The 14,242-nt window shown below is 36.6% G+C and overlaps 1 non-coding gene across 1 annotated transcript; it reads left to right on the top strand.

The window, feature by feature from the left end:
* Positions 1 to 10,845: 10,845 nt before the first annotated feature.
* On the top strand, positions 10,846 to 10,952 carry LOC111766199 (U6 spliceosomal RNA). The gene has a single exon (XR_002798304.1). It is a non-coding gene; the product is annotated as a U6 spliceosomal RNA (small nuclear RNA).
* The last annotated feature ends 3,290 nt before the right edge of the window (positions 10,953 to 14,242 follow it).

The raw sequence follows: 14,242 nt of genomic DNA, 5'->3' as shown, positions 1-14,242 counted from the left end.
TTGCCTGTATCTTACAGGTTCGGAATTCCAGCGCCTCAATTCCCCAATCCTTACACATAAATCTTATTGTTATTAGTAATATACTGGCTGGACTCGGCTCAGGGGCCCATCCTTGCCTAATCAGGCATGTTCAAGAATTGTGGAGCAAGGTCATGTAGACTTGGGTGTTGCAGACTTTCCAGAAGTAGCTGCAGTTGGAGCAGGCAGTTATAGGTGTGTCTAATACGGTCTCTGGTGTGTCTAAGTCTAAGGTCTTAAAACTTTTTCCACCATTAACCACAGTAAGAAATACTTGTTTTCCATTTCAATCCAGCATATATCCAGGTGTTAGCTCTTAAAACAATATTTACCCTTAATGTGATAAATCTTATATTTCTTTTTCTGGTCCTTTCTTTTCCATTCCATTCCTTTAAATAAAAGCATGCTGGTCTCAGCTTCATTAAATTGATTTCATGATCCACTGATGAATTGCAGCTGTAATCTTAAAAGCACTGGTCTATGTTTTTCCTTTTCTTGTTTTCCTGTGTAGCACTTACTATAATTATAAATGAATCCCCTGTTATATTTTGTAGTTTCCTCTGTATAACATATCACAATTGTAATTGTTTCCTTTGTTAAATGGTAAACCACATTAAAGGAGAGACTGTGTCTGTCTTGTTTGCTGCTATATTCCTAGCACCTAACAGTGTTCCTGGCATATGGTAGATGCTCAATTGAGTAAATATTGATGAACAAGTAAATGAAGACCCGAACAGATAGCATCCTTAATGGACTTACCTTGCTCTTTACAAGGAGGAGATTCAGATACACATAAAACTGGCCAATCCTATATATCCCTGCTGAAAGAGAAATAAGATGGAAAGGCCCAGTGGAGCAAGGAGGGTAAACCAAAGATCTAGGTTTCCATGCAGTCAGCCATAGCTTCCTGAAATTTTTCACTCACAGAACTGCCAGGGAAAATTTATCATGATAGGAGAAGAAATCAGTGTCAGGTCTGAGCTCAAGAATGTTGATTCTTCATCTAAAATTTATTCCATAAAACTAAAAATTTTTTTTGGATTGGATTTTCAAAGTTTCAAGTTTGGTATTTTCATTTTCGCCTTTACAGGTCATAATAGAGAAAGAACCACACAGTTTTTCGATATAAGACACTGTGGTACCTGGTACCTGTTTTCCAACAAGACAAGGACATCTGGTTAGGGAGATGAGTAGCACACAGAGCTCTATTTCTTCTCTTCTTGCTACCCTCCTCCTGGTGAATCACTGATTCCCATCACATCAAGAGTCATTTAATTCACTTCTGCCACTTACGGCTCCTACTTGTTGTTTTAAAGACCATTTCTTATAAATGTTTGTTTCTAATGTTGCCACATTCTTTCTTTTCCCATTTGCACATTTTGGATCTAGAATACAATTAAACAAATAACTACAGTACTTTCATCTATAGACCCACTGAATGACCTGTGGATCCAAAGTTGGCATTTATATAAAAAGCAAACCTAGATCAATAAGCTTTCCTTAAAAGCTCCCTGGCACCCTCAAAGCCATACAAAGCCATACAATCATACAGTTTCATATGCTCCAAAATATTAATGAAAAGAACACTGTACTTTTCAAAATTAGACAACGTTCAGTTAAAATTATCAAAGTACAATTTAGTTCATTATAGACATCATATGATGTATAGCTCCATCACCTATACCAGTTACAACTCTTTTTGGAGGGGAAGTTAAATCTTAGACCAGTGCTTCTCAACCCTGTTTTAGTATGCTATAGGGACTTGCAGGGCAAGGTAGAAGGAGGAGGGAGTTACCATTCTGACTTTAATAAAATAAATTTGTAAATGCAGCAGTATTTGTTTGTCTACAATACTTGAATGAATGCAGTTCATAACTTTTGGGGAATAGTCCTTTACTCTTCGGCTCAAGCCCCTTTGATTCCCTGAAGAGAGTAACTCTACCAAGTTTGCATGAAGTTTAGAGTGGGAATTTTTGCTGGGGTTGGGACTCTCAACTCTAGTTTCATCTCCCCAGAGGAATCATAAAGCCATTTTCATCTGAACTCTTGCCAACTTCTCTTGGCACTTTCTGGTATCTTAGTCTCTGCTCTGTGAGTAATCTACAAAACGCTGCCAATCTATCCTGAGACCCATCAAAACAATAAAAAAAAAAAATAGCCACACATTACTATTTGTCATTCAGGATATATATATATATTTTATTCCTCCCCCCCGCCTTGCAGCTTGCTTGCTGTCTGCTTTATGTGTCTATTCGCTGTGTGTTCTTCTGTGTGTATGTATTTATTTTTATTTATTTCCCCTCCCCTTGTGGCTTGCTTGTTGTCTCTGTCTGTGTTCATTTGCTGCACGCTCTTCTGTGTTTTCACTCGTCTCCCTTTTATTTATTTTTTGTTGTGTCACTTTGCTGAGTCGGCACTCTGCCGTGCTTGCTGGCTGGGTGGTGCTCTATGGCGCTTGTGGGCCAGTGGCTCTCTGGGGCATGCCTGCCAGCCTGCCTTCACAAGGAGGCCCCGGGACGTGAACCCAGGGCCTCCCATATGGTAGATGGGAGCCCAACTGATTGAGCCGCAGCTGCTTCCCCATTCAGGATGTATTTTAAGTGAAGAGATAATAACGTTCTTTTTCTCTCATACTGTACAAATACTTTGTCATTGAAGCTCTGTTTAGCTAGTAAGACTTTCTTTTCATTCATGAGAAAAAGACAAGATGTATGATTCTGGAAATTATTTAGTGGTTATATAACAAATTAGATGTATAAGATGTAAATGTTAATCATCTCTAATATCTTTAAAATACCTTTCTTTGGTGTTATGGTTTTGCTTTAAAAAGACTTATCTTTTAGAGATACATATTATACATACTAAAATGTTTATAGATAAAATTATCTGGTATCTGGCATTTGCTTCAGAATGATCTGGAGTAGTGAGAGAATGAGTGGGATTATAGAGGAAACAGTCCTGAATGTGTTGATAATAACATCTATTCTTCTGTATATGTTTGAAATTTTCAGAATAAAAATACATATGTATTTGAAATACATATACCTCTGCCCCTCACCTCCCTAAGTACTCACAGGGAAAACTGGTGGAAATAAGATACAGCTTTCACTTCCATGGAATGTTGCCAAAATAGCTCATGCGGTACAAACGTGGGACCCTCATGTCCTAAGTTGTCAAACCTTCCATCATGCAGTGGCACTAAAGTGCATGCATTTATTTCCAGGAGTGTTTAGCCTATGATTCTCTTCATTTCCTCATCATTAAATCTCAATTGCAATAGCAAAGAGTGCCACAAGCTGAGAATCAGGTGAAACTTCCTGTGAAAATGAATGCAGAAATTCCCAATTGTGTCTATCCTAATAAAAGCAAAAGAAACACCTAATTACCTATTTTCTTTTAGGAAATAAAGTCATTGACAGGGTTATAACCTTACTATCTAGACTGACTGCAGATTATTCACATACAAAGCAAAGCTAGCTTTTTGACAGCTAAAACCACATGAATGCACCTACATTGCGCTCTCTGATGCTATTTTCTCCCATTAAATGTTACTCCATGACAATTATTCTTTCAGGGATCTACCCCCTAGACTGACTGTATTAGTCAGCCAAAGGGGTGCTGATGCAAAATACCAGAAATCTGTTGGCTTTTATGGCTGCTTTCATCTGCCAAGAGTTCAAGTTTCCTGGGTTCCTCTCTTCTTGGGGCTTCTTTTCTCTCCAGACTCAGCTGCTGTGCTCTCTCCACAAAACCAGCTGTAGACTACCAAGCAAAATGCTGTCTCTCTCCCCAGGGCTTCTGCCATGTCTAAGGAGCCGCCTCTATTCTTCTGTGTGTTTACTTCCCAGACTCCAGCTTAAAACTCCCAACTCTGTCCTTTGCCCTACTGATGTGGCCCAATCAAAGCCCTAATCATAACTGAATTAAGTAAAAGTGAAACTTCAGGCAGATCAGTTTACAAACATAATCCAATATCTATTTTTGGAATTCATAAACAGTATCAAACTGCTACACTGACCATGTATGAAAATGGGAAATGGTTATAAAATGCTGCTGACTATTTTCTGTTTTGGTTGTAAAAGTTTTGTATTTGAGGACATGTTTACCATAAGTATTTCCTTTATAAAGGTTTAAATTTTCCTTAGTTTATAAAGAGGCTTGCTTTATATTTAACATTGTTATTTATCAGTTCTCCATATGGAACTTTTAATCCAAATATCACAAGAACAGGGAATCTGGAAGAGGAAAATTTCCACGTTGTTTTATATCATGAGTTTTCTACATGCTTTTCCTTTCCCTGAAATCCCTTCTCCATCTTTCCTTTGCAACATGGTAAATTCCTGTCTTTTATTCAAGAGCCATCTCGGCTCAACTTACCTCCTCTCTGGTGCTTTTCCCAGCCTCTGAAGGATGCAAAGATGCCTCATATGTTGTTCTCACCACATTGTGTTGTAATAGCTGTTTTTTGCATTTTTCTTTCCTGTTAAACCATACGCTACTGGAATGCAGATATTTAGTAACATTTATTAAACTGTTGGGTTGAATTGTGTGTTTATAAAACCATTAAAAAATGGGGAGATTTTAAGTAATAAACATAAAAATGTAAGAAAATGTCAGGGCTGAGGGAAATGTTACACAAGAAAATCACCATTCCCTCAAAAGTCATCTCTAAATATAACTTGCTTTGGGGGAAAGATGAAATCACATTGAAAATAATCATTGACAAGAATAGTAATCCTACATTATCACATTGTCAGATAGGACTAAACTATATATAATAGTTTACATTCAGTACAAAACTTGGACTACTTCAAAAGATAAGTTGATTTTCTTCTTTGCAACAAGATATAAGTTACTTTAGTAATTCATAATAAAATAAAAATGATTGGGGCTCACAACAGGAAACATATGCTGTGAAAGAAAAAGATTTTTACAGATAAAACACAATCCCATACTAAGCCAAAACCTCACAAGAAGCTATTTACTGTGTAAAGATCAATGTGTTCCCTGAGTCGAATACAGCACAGTTGATGAGTTCCAGTGGCATCATAAACAATGAAGCTGAATGTCAAATCACTCGTGAACTTGTAATTGAATTCTTCAAAATGTGATGTAATAATATAGTTAGTGGAACAAGGATAATATGTTTCAAATATAATAGCTATTGAACAAGTTAGAAAAATTAGTAAAGAGAGAATATTAATACTGGGTAGTTTTCAAGAATCTTGAGATAGTAAAATTCCCTACTTGCCTAATTTAACAGTGAGTTAGAAAAGTATATTGCCAGGCTCTGAAAGAAGACTAATCAGCAAGTAGGATATAGGGCAACTTATTATATTTTAAATGATAAAATGAATGATAATGCTGAAAATCATATGTATGAATCTTTTTTTAAAAAAGTATGTGTTAATTAAAGCTTTGAGGGAAAAATTTTATAAGCCCATCTCATAGGTAGAAGACTAAACAGGTCTACACTTCTAAATCTGGAGGCACTCTTCTTTTTATTACAGAGTATTCACACAAATTCCATGTTACTTAATATTATGCTGGCTTAAGGACTTAAAATTTCCTCTTTTGACCAAAGAAGTTTTACACAGTATGTGTCCAGAATGTTGTCGGCCTAGTTGGCCTATTTGTGTGAAAGACATTTGGATTTTCTAATGTCACTGTTTAGTATTTGTTATGGGATCTGGAGAAGACATCGACATAGATTTTACTATTTTGTCTCAATTCGCTACTAGTACTGCAGAGAGCACTTGATAAGACTGAGTTGTCAATGGAATTCTGTTAGTTTTGCAATTCCACAGGTGCTTCCTGGTGAACCCTCAAGGCTTTGAATGGGGTGCACTGACATTTTTCACTGTGTGCTGGATGCAGCTTTTTCCCTGACATTTGCAAGTAACTGGCAAGTGTAGGGAGGGCCCTTAATTTCTTACCTACTTGCCCTTGAATTTAGAATTAGAGGCTGTTTCTAAATACAACCAGCAGATGGCGTAATTGACTTTATTTATATTCCTCTCCATCTTGCATACAAAAAGGCTTTAAGATTATTCTTTTAGTAGATATGTATATTTATATACATATAACTCTTATAGGTTTTAATTGTATGTTTCAAAATTTTCATATATTTGGAAACAACATATTAAACAATTTATTTCATTTTAGAAAGTCAACATTCATGTCAGAGTTTAATTCAGACTTGCATTTTGTTAGTTTAACAGACATTTCTAAAAGGGGGACATGAGAGGACAGCATTAATTGTGGTGAGAAGTGTACCACTTCATTTTCATCAGGTTCCTCCTGCCATTCATAATCACATGTCCTGAGGGATGAGAACGAAGGTGGTTTTGAAGCTCCCATGGCATTCCGCAATACTTAGCTATACTTTCAAGAGTTCTGTAACACAAAAATTTTAATTCTTATTTGGATAACTGACTCCAACAGAACTTTGAAGTTGAAATTTATTTATGGAATCGTTTCATCTATTAGACTATCCATCATATCTCTTGTCAATAAAGGATGGGTTCCCATAGGAGATATCTAATAACTTTATAGAATTTTAGGATGTAATAGAACATTATTGTTCCCTGGTGGTCATACTTACCAACCAAAGGGTAATAACTTTTATTAAAAGCTGGAAATTGTCTATAAATGTTTCATTAAATCCTTAAAAATGTGCAGTTACTAATTCTCTACCCTCTCTTTGATTTCTGGCTACCACACTGAGACAGATGAAGTGTTCCAGGAAACCTGGGGAAAATGTGATTGTGCTCAATTTATCACCTGTAATATTTCCTTGTGGAATTGTCTGAATGCATGTGGATTTTAGTAAGATTCTTCTCAGAAACTTTCATTATTTTTTAAAATGCTAGGCTCAGTATCTAAATTCTGCCTTAATCATTCCCTCTCCCAACATGCATGTTATAGGCAGCAGGTGAAGTAGGGAAGGAAAACCTTGCATTTTCTTTTTTTTTTCTTCTTCCTTTTTCTTTTGGCTATCTCAGTCGATTCAAAAGCATTTATGAAGCATCTGTCTGGGCAGTGCACTGGCACAGCATTTGGCTGATCGAGTTAAAAAAGACATAGACAATGTCCTTGAGGCAGAGAAGCTGTCAATTGCTGACTCTAGGGAGAAGTCTTTTTCTTTCTCCAGTATGGGTAAAGCTGCCACAGAGCAGATTGTATGCATATTTGAACAGGTAGAGGATGCTGAAATAATTCCTATTGTCACAGAAAACAGGTTAATATTTTACTTTATCAGACTGCAAGAAAGTACAGCTTAAATTCCTGAGAAATTAGAATTATAGAATACTTAAAAACAAAATATAGTTTTGACTGTCAGGTTAATGTTGTAACTAACAAAATATTGCAAAATCAAAGTGCCTTCATGGACCAATTTAATTGATTGAGTATAGAATTTGAAAGTCTTATAGAAACAGATTCTCTCACAAAAGGTGCTTGGATTTTGCATCTGAATAACACACAGAGCATCATCTTTTTTTCTTCTTGAACCATGAACACAGGACCTTGGCCTCTTGTCCTTCACTTCTCTTTAGCATCATCTCTAGGTATAATGTCTGACACATGTGCACAACCAGTGCGTGTGAGGGCATATTGGGTATAATGCATTTACTGGAAGGAACTATTCTAGTCAAGCTTCTTTGGTTGCAAGGAACAGGAATCCACTGAAATGGTTCAGGAAAAAAAAAAAAGATTTTAAAAAAGTGACTCTCATGTTTAAAAAATACAAGAACAATAAACAGGTCTTATAATTAATGTCAGAATTCTATTTTCTTTTTCTTATTTTCTCTCTTTTTAAAAAATGTAAATTGCTTTTAGCAGGTGGTCAAAGGACAGCTTGAAGAGGTCAGGGGAGGTCAGCTAACGCCAGACTATGTAAGGCCTTGAGGTCATGGGAATGCAGAGGCTCTTAACCTTTTTTGTTCCACAGACCCTTTTGCCAGTCCGGTGAAAATCACAGAGCCCTTCAGAAAGTAGCGGCAGATAGTTTTATGACATTCAACGTTGGAGGTCAGAGAAAATAAAGATAATAAGTTGAGTTTTTAAAATTCAAACTCATGGACCCCCTGAACAGACGCCTGGTTAAGAATCCCTGTGATAGTGGCTAATCCTGTGGCCATATGTTATCAATATGACAAGAAGGAATAAAGCCCGAAACCAGGGGTTCTTAACCCTTTTTGTTCCATGGACCCCTTTGCCAGTCATGTGAAAACCACAGACCCCTTACTAAGTCCACACTCTGCTGTTTATTGCTTAATTAAAAAATCACACCTGCACCAACATGGCTCCACAAGAATAATGTTTTTTTGAAATTCAGTTCAAGTTCATGGATCTCTTGTTAAGAACTGCTGCCCTAAACTGAAGGTTGGATTCTCTCTCTAAAACTTGATCTGAGACACCAATTAGTTTGTGGTTGGCTCTCAAAATACTGATAGTAAGATCTAATATTTGTCAAGAGCTTGCTATGTATCAGTATTATCCTAAGATTTTTCACATTCTTACTCATTAATCCTTGCAACTATATGACATTGATCAGTGTTGCCCACATTTTATAGATGAGGAAACTGAGATAACAAAAAGTAAAATAAAGTGCACAAGTTTACAAAGGATGTCATAGAGCTGGTATTTGCACCCAGGCAATCAGACTCCAGAGTCTGTGCTCACAGCCACTACATGAAGTGTTAGGACTGGGATTGGTACCATGGCCATACAAAGCCACAAGCAAGTCAGAGCTGTGGGGGGAGAGGGAGGTCAGAAATAAATGAGAATTATCCAGTATGCAGAGAACAGAGAGGGTGTTCACATTGAGCAAGGGCTTGGACATAGCAGGGGCTCACTTAAGAGTTGCCAAATGAGTGAAGAAATGCTTTCAGCAGCGCCTGTAGGGGAATATACCCTCTGAGAGGACAGGTATGCAGGGCAGGAGCCTCCAAACAATTTAATGCTTCTTTTAAAAATTAATTTAAGATTATACATATATTGCATGATATATTCTCCTTGTTGAAAAAGCAAAACTCTACAGGGAAAGGTAAAATTCGTTTTGGACTGCCTCCCCATCCTTATTCCCTTTCTCCTCCCTAGAGATCCTTCCAGTCTTTATTTGGTGCTTTTACATACATATATGTAGAAACTGTTGGAGATATAAAGTATTTTTTTATATTTTATAAACATAAAGTGTTACAGCATTTAATTAATTTTTTTCTTATTCATTTTGCAATATACTTTAGGGAACAGTCATATTATTATGATGGCTATTCAGATGGTTTCTAAAGTTTTGAGCAATATAAATTAAATTTTTGCAATGCAGAGTTATGCATATATGTCTCTGTGTGTGTCCTTTCACACATATATTTCTACTGTTTATTGGAAAGAGGAAATGGCAAGTCATTGACTACACATATTTAATGTTTTAATAGACACTACTACCATGCTTTCCACATCGTTGCCAATATGTATGCTCGAACTTTTTAATTGTGTTGTAATGGCTGAATAATCCAATCTCATTATTGTTTTAATTTGCATTTCTAGATACGTATGAGGTTCATCACCTTTTTATACATTTATTGGCCATTGTTATTTTCTCAGTTCATATGTTTTGCCCACTTTCTTTAGGTTATTATTTTTATTGATATGTAGAAATCTTTATATAATTTTATAATGATTTTCCAAACAAAGTTTTTTGAAAGATGAATATTTAATGATAGAAGAGTCAATTCCACTGGAAGATGTAACACTTTAAATATATTATACAACTGTTAACTAGAAACAAAAAATGTTTAAAGTATACAATTATAGAACTAAAAGGAGAAAGATAAAAATACCTACTCATTGCTCAAAATTATTAAATGACTTGAATTAATTGGCATGCATATAACACAGTGGCTAATAACTGATGAACTCTACTTATTTCAACAGCATATGGACTATTAACTAAAGTTGAACATATGCTCAGCCATAACATATATCAGTATTTCATTAAATTTTTTTTACTAGAGAAGTTGTACATTTACAAAAAAATCATGTAGAAAATACAGAGTTCCCATATACTTCTTCTATTATTAACATTTTACTTTTAGTGTAGTACCTTTGTTACAATTGATGAAAAAATATCATTACAATTGTATTATTAACAATAATTCATAGTTTATATTAGTGTTCACAGTTTGTGTTGTAGAAGTCCTATATTTAAAAATTTTTATTCTATTAACATCTAACCAAAAAGTTCCCATTTTAACCACATGAACTATACAATTCAGTGTTGTTATTTACATGTCAATATTGTGCTACCACCACCACCACCCATTACCAAAACTTTTTCATCACTCCAAATGGCGATACTGTACCAATTAAGCATTAACTCCCTGTTCTCTAATCCCACCCAGATCATACAATATTCGTCTTTTTATGTCTGGCTTATTTCACAAAACATGATGTTTTCAAGGTTTATACATATTGTTGCATATACCAGGATTTCATTGTTTTTATGGGTGAATAATATTCCATTGTATGAATACACCACATTTTATTTATCTATTCATTGGCTGATGGAGATTTGGGTTGCTTCCATCTTTTTACAGTTGTGAATAATGCCATATGAATATTGGTATATAAATATCTATTTGTGTCCCTGCTTTAAATTCTTTTGGATATATACTTGTAAACGGGAATGCCACAGATTGTGGTAATACTACATTTAGCTTCCTGAAGAACTGCAAAACTGTTTCTACCCCACGAACAATGAACAAATTATCCTATTGCTCTACAAACTTTTCAACACTTATTTTTCATTTTTTAAAATAGTAGCCAGTGCTCACTTTGGCAGCACATATACTAAAATTGGAGTGATACAGAAAAGATTAGCATGGCCCCTGTGCAAGGATGACATGCAAATTCGTGAAGCATTCCATATTTTTTAAAAAAAGGAGAAATAAAATAGTCATTCTAGTGGCTGCAAAATGGCATCACATTGTGATTCATGATTTGCATTTCCCTAATGACCAGTCATGTTGAGCATCTTTTCATTTATTTTATTGCCATTAGTATATCTTCTCTGGAGAAATGTCTGTTCAATATTTGTTGATAATTGAATTGATCTATCTGTTGTTGTGTTGTAGGATTTATTTATATATTCTTGATATGAAATCCTTACCATATTTGGCTTTCAAATATATTCTCCCATTCAGTAGATTGTCCTTTTACTTTCATGATGAAGTTCTTTAATGCACAAAAGTTTTTTTAAAATTTATTTTTTAATGACATCCCATTTATTTTTTTCTTTCATTGCTTATGCTTTGGGTGTGAAGTCTAAGAAATTATTGCATATCCCAAGGTTGTGACAATGCTTCCCTATCTTTTTCTTTGGGGAATTTAATAATCCTGGGTCTTATATTTAGGTCTTTGACCCATTTTGAGTTAATTTTTATATGTGATGTGAGGTAGGGGTCATCTTTCATTCTTTTGCAGGTGGATACCCAGGTTTCCCAGTACCATTTGTTGAGGAGATAATTCTTTCTCAATTGAGTGGACTTAGCACCTTTGTCAACAATCAATTGGCCAGATCAACTGGTGGCTTCTAGTTCTGAGGCCATGAAATGTCCAGATCAAGGCACCAGCAGAGATGCTTCCTCACCAAAGTCAACTACTGGTGATCCTGGGGTCCTGCCATGTGGCAAAGCAAGATGGCTGCCAGTCTCTGCCAAGATCCCTGCCTTTCCCTCCAGAATCTACCATCTCCAGAACTCAGCTATGGGCAATCAGGCATAGGATTTATCTCTTTCTGAGCCTCCTCTTTCTGTCTTGGCTACTCCACTTTCTTCCTCAGTTCATCTGTGAGCTATCATGCATATGGCTCTTCAGTTTTGAGCTGCTCCATGAGCCAAGACTCTTGGGGGCTTCATGCTTAAACTTTGACTGATAGCGATCCTTAAGTCCTCTCTCACATTGCAGGACCAAAAATGGTGGCTTTCTTTCTCTTTCAAATAATTTTTTAATATACACTTCTATTATCTCCAAAACTTCTTAACTAGAAAGGAATTGAAATATTGTTTGGGATATTTTCTAGTCCAATGATGACTCTAAAATGGGGTGAGAGTTGTGGAGTAGTAATAGGTTTATCTAAATTACCTTTCAGACCACACTCCGTTTCTTCCCTAGGAATTCTGGTACGACAGACATGTTGGAATATTGATGCGAGTGAAGGGTGGGGAGGGGGTGAGTAAGCACCTGGGTGGTTTGATAAACTAATTTCCCAAGTGATTCTGATGGGTAACCTCCAGCACCTCCCAAATGACATAACTAGTTGATGACAAAATCAGGATTTTACACAAAAACTCCTGCCAGTATTAATCTAGTATTTTCCTAATTATCCCAAACTATTTTACTTTGCCTTCACAATTTATTTTAGTAGAGTTTCCATAATACTTTCAAAATCTAGATAGAAACTATCAAATTCAATTGACTGAAACTCTACTTTGGGACCTGCTTTTTTTTTTTACTCCCCCTTGCAGCTTTTTTGCTTGCTGTCTGCTCTCTGTGTCCATTTGCTGTGTGTTCTTCTGTGTCTGTATTTATTTTTTTAATTTTGTTCCCCCTCCTTGCGGCTTGCTTTTTGTCTGCTCTTTGTCCATTCGCTGTGTGCTCTTCTGTGTTTTTTTTTTTTTGCTTGTCTCCTTTTTTTGTAGTTGTGTCACCTTGCGGAATTGGCACTCCATGGCACTTGTGGGCCAGGCAGCACTCTGTGGCACTTGCAGGCGAACATGCCTTCACAAGGAGGCCCTGGGATGGGAACCCAAGGCCTCCCATATGAAAGATGGGAGCCCAACTGATTGAACCACAGCTGCTTCCCACTACCCTGCTTTCATCTTTATCGCTTAAAAACAAACAAACTGGGAGCAGAGGTGCCTCAAGTGATTAGGCCCCTTCCTCCCACATGGGAGGATCCAGAGCCTCCTAAAAAAAAAAATGAAGACCAACACACAACAAACAGATACAGCAAATGCAAACAACAAGGGGGTGGGGAGAAATAAATGTCTTAAAAAAAAAAAGCAAACAAGTTGAATAATTAAAAACATAAAGAAACTTAAAAAAAAATAGGGCAGAGATGGCAAATTGTCTACTAAAAATTCATGTTCCAGGAAGTGAAAGTGGCACCTGCCTCCCACAAGGGAGGTCCTGGGTTTGGTTCCCAGTGCCTCTTAAAGAAGATAGCTAGCTGATGCGATGGGCTGACAAAACAAAATGATGATATGAGATGATGAAGGAAGGAGACACAAAGAGGAAACACAATAAGCAGGGAGTGGAGGTGGCTCACATGATTGGTGCCTCACTCCCACATGGGAGGTCCTGTGTTTGGTTCGTTGTGCCTCCTGAAAAAAGAGGATGGACAGACAGCAAGTGTGAACAATGAGGCAGGGGAGAGGGAGAAAATAAATAAAATAAATCTTAAAAATTCATGTTCCCCCTTCCATGGCATGGAATTAGTGCTAGAAGTTATCTTCCTGGCAAGGAATTGTATTTCCTAAACTCCTTGCATCCAAGTAAGGTCATGTAATGAGTTCTGACCATTTTATTGCAAATGGAAATCATATAGACCACTTTTGGATTCGGGCAGTGCCTTTTTCCTCTTTGATAAAAGAGCTATGCATGGTGAAATCCTAGGCCTGGGTGATGGTAGAGCCCCAAGACAAGGAAACTTGATCCTTGAATAACTCCAAAGAGGAGAGCCTGTTGACAAACAGCATTATATTGTTATTTGAGGTGAAATCAAGTTGTATCGTGTTTAGCCACTAAAATTTTTGGAGATATTTGTTGTAGCAGCTAGCATTCATTTAGCTAATATACTCCTCAGTGAGCTAATCAATCATCAACCACCCATCCTCTTTCCCATAGCTAATCAGACAAGAGATGGTCATTTGTCACTAGAGCTAGCCAATCATCGACAAGGTACCTAGTACCAAAAGCTCTGCCCAAGTAGAGATGAAGCTGACCAATAAAATTCTACCTGTTGAGTATTTAAATGTGTGATATATGCAGAGACTTGGTATTTGGCTGCGGGGGCAGATGTAAAAAAAGACACTGAGAGAGACTATGAGGCAGGAGACAAAAGCTGTGAATGAGTGGTTACTATAAATGTCAAGGAAGTTGGTCAGTAGTGAGGAGCAGCAGAGGCAGGGAAAAAGAGGGCTGAGTCATCATAGCATATGCT

The sequence above is a fragment of the Dasypus novemcinctus genome, chromosome 7 (genome assembly GCF_030445035.2).
Source record: "Dasypus novemcinctus isolate mDasNov1 chromosome 7, mDasNov1.1.hap2, whole genome shotgun sequence".
In the NCBI taxonomy this organism is placed as follows: Eukaryota; Metazoa; Chordata; class Mammalia; order Cingulata; family Dasypodidae; genus Dasypus; species Dasypus novemcinctus.
The sequence above is the reverse complement of the archived record's forward strand: the minus strand, read 5'-3'. Positions and strand labels throughout refer to the sequence as shown.